The 3,654-nt window shown below is 34.2% G+C and overlaps 1 pseudogene; it reads right to left on the bottom strand.

Annotated features, from left to right (window-relative positions):
• LOC115212287 overlaps window positions 1-3,043 on the bottom strand; it is a 12,586-nt pseudogene extending 9,543 nt beyond the window's left edge.
• Between the last annotated feature and the right edge of the window lie 611 nt (window positions 3,044-3,654).

Here is a 3,654-nt window from a genome sequence, read left to right as displayed (position 1 = left end):
GCGAAGTAAGCGTGATATACATATATACAGAGTAATGCTTAGAGAGATGTGAATTTCAAAATTTCAGCTCCCTCATCCAAGGCGTTAAAAGACACCTATGAGTACGATCCTTTCGAGCTGTTATGAAAGTAGAAAAACAGATGTACACAAGTAGCTTTAATGTATCTATTTACAAGGAACACTAAATATAGAGTATGAAGGAGATACCACCTTAACTCTAATTCATTTTCCGTACTCGGCATTCTGTATTCTGCGTAAATATATGCCATTTTCTCTAGCTCTAGGACTCAAAAGACCGGTTTCCATCTTTGCATTGTGTAAAGTGACTATGACTACAACAGTAACTGAGGTCATGACAAGCAATTTTGAGCGAAAGGGGTCAGTTAATTACATCGACTCCAGTATTTCACTGGTACTTTATTTCATCGACCTCGAGGGGATGAAGCACAAAATTGACCTCAAAGAGATTTAGATTCAGGACGTAAAGATCCCGAAGAACTGCCGCAAACCGTTTTGTCGAACGTGCTAAATATTCTTCTAACTCACAGCTTTGTGTGTAATATTAAGAAAAATAAAATACGAGAATTTTAGCTGGTATGTATGTAAACAGATGTTTGTTGATCACAGCGTATTTTGAACTAAATACAATCGCCAAAGTTTTAGTATGGAAGCTATACAACATAGTTTTACCTCCTTATTTTATTTCGTCAAGGGGTTATAACTAACACCTTATTCTTTATACAGTCAAAACCGAAGCAATACATAGCGTCCGAGAACTGTTACAATGAAGTCAATTGTGAGTATTTAATCGTTCATTTTAGTTTCAGTTGACTAAGTTTGCTTAGATTGGTTGATTCGATAATGTCAATAGATATTTAAATTCATAATATATTTGACTATTATATTGCCGAAGGCATTCGACTGACGATCATAATATTATAGGTTCAATTCCTGGATTGGGCGGCGTCTTGTGTTCATAATACTTCATTTGACGTTGTTCCAGGATAATAAAGGAAACGTGTGCTGGAATAATGGTATATACAACATTTTCAAACATGGTAATACAGTAGTATATTGAGGAATAAGAAAATAGCAAAATTACTCACCGAATTCTCTGGCCAAATATCTAGCCATAGCCATACTCTGGGGAATTTGGGTCCTGTTGTCCAATTCCAACATTGGCATCATGTTGCATGGCATCTCTGCAAAAGGTAAATGTGTGTATACAAACATACATACATACATACATACATACATATATATATATATATATATATATATATATATATACATATATTTATATGTATAAGTATTTGATGTCACAAAAATTTATCATCTTCGAAGGAATGTGAAGTAATTCTTCTTTGGAACGGTTTATCTCGAAACAACCTTCGATGTTTTATATCCAAAAGGATTTTAACCCCATATTTACACGCTATTATTTATGATTTATTTGCTTCGAGATACACTGCACCAAAAACGGATTATGTGTATATCTATCAACATTATACACACACACACGCACACATCAATATTGTGTGAAGATGTGCGCACATTCGTGTTTATGTCAGTTAATTTGAACAATTGAAATCCTGCAAATTGTGTTCATATTTTGTCAGAAAAATTGGCACTCGATCATGTAAAGAAAGATATTTACCGATAGTTTGATGCGACGCATTCAGTATAAAGCATTGCTGCAAGTATTTATTGTATCTAGCCGAAAGAACAATACAGAATATCGATACATAGATCAGTTGAACACTTAACCTACAGAACTGAAGCCAAAATCTGTAATACATTCGTTTCAGAATCCTAGCATTTCAACCACTCCAGCTTTTGTGCGTAAATAATTCCTTCTCAGGTTAGCACAATACTAGTAATTACCTAGAAAGTGTTATTTTGGTTTTATTGACTTTGAAGTTATTAGTGGCCGTAAGCTTTAAAACATGATATGGCCGTAAGATTTGTTTACTAATTAAAGTAAAAACTAAAACAAATAACACTAAAATAAAATAAGATATATATGCGTCACTATGTGTGTGAATACATATTTGATATGTGATAAGTCAGTCTCCGACTATTCTGATTTCCGCCAGCGGGTGCACAGGGTCTTCAGAAAGCTTGCACGGTGCCTGAAGCCTATGTGCACCCACAAGTAGAAAACGGAACAGCATGAGATTGATAAAATAATCTCTCTACTCTGGTATCAAGTCCATTATTTCCGACAGTCAACGTTAAACGTGTATACACACACACACACACACACACACACACACACACACACACACACACACATACACACACACACATACACACTCATGTATAGATGATGGAGAGAGATAGGAAGTATGGGAAAGAGGGAGACACGTAACACTTTGCAGCTTAAATATTTCGGAGTTACAAGGAATATGATCCGTCGTGACGTCCATGTGTTTTTTTTTTTTTTGGTGGGGGGCAAATAAGCAACTTAAGTAAAAACATACAACAAATGAAAGCAATTAATAAATAAATAAAAAAATTCGTATGTTGGATGACAAAATAATTTATGCTCATATTTATTATCAACATGGGTATTTAGTTGATTATCTACACTTTCAGAAGAAAAAAAATAATTTAACTAGTTTTTAGAGCAATGGAGAATTATATAAAAAGCATAAACCAAGGTCAATTTCACAATAAAACTGACAGACTAATTAAATTAAAAAATCGTTCTGTTTGACAACTTATTTTTACATTTCGTTTCACAATTCCTATTCTATATCATTCATTTAAAATGCAATCTATCAAATACGAATACATACTGCTTCTCATGCTGTCCCATTCTGAAAATTCGATTCTACGATCGTTGTACTGGACACCAGCAGCTGCAAAAAGCATACGGCAGATCTCAGCACGGCCACGGTGGTTGAAGTAATGCAGAGTGTAGGAAGGCATGGTTGATTTTGGCTGTTGGTGTTGTTATCAACGTTGCAATTGATCAGAAGTGTTCGGTTAGTTGTTGCAAGTATGTTGTGCAGCAAGTGTTTGAGGCCGATTCCATCTGCTAGACTCTATTTTATAGTCAACTGATATGTATTTATCTCAGATAATGAATAATGCCAAACTAATTACTGAAGGACTAAGAGAAAAGTCATAGCGACTTGTTAATTACGTGATGTTCTCCCAAAATAGGTGACTGCGCACTGTCTATTACTGTCATTTAAGCTTCTAAACAGAAGACATGCACATTTTTGAGAGTGAATTCACAAGTAATTTGTCTTTCTTTTCCTTGCAACAAGTGCACAACTCGATTTAACAACCATTACAGTAAAATTGTTGAAACAACTGTTTGAAAAAAATGTAAGATAAAGACAGGAAGGAGAATAGATAAAATAAAATATAAATACATGACATGACTTTCTCACAGTGACGGCCATTTCATCTTCAAAGTAAACTCTATTTGACGATCGATTACATCTCACAATTAAAATTAAGATAAATACATTTCCCTCTTGATTTTATTTTATTATCTCCCACGAGTATTGTCCTTGTATTTGTTTAATATTTTACAGAAATTCCTCGACAAATTATTCGTGCGTCAGCATTAGAAACAGTAATTTTTTTTTCTTAAAGCGTATCATTTAAGGAATCCTGTCTAAGAATTCTCGAAACGCA

This window comes from Octopus sinensis, linkage group LG5 (assembly GCF_006345805.1).
Source record: "Octopus sinensis linkage group LG5, ASM634580v1, whole genome shotgun sequence".
Classification (NCBI taxonomy): Eukaryota; Metazoa; Mollusca; class Cephalopoda; order Octopoda; family Octopodidae; genus Octopus; species Octopus sinensis.
Note: the sequence above shows the minus strand (reverse complement) of the source record. Positions and strands in the feature narration are given on the sequence as shown.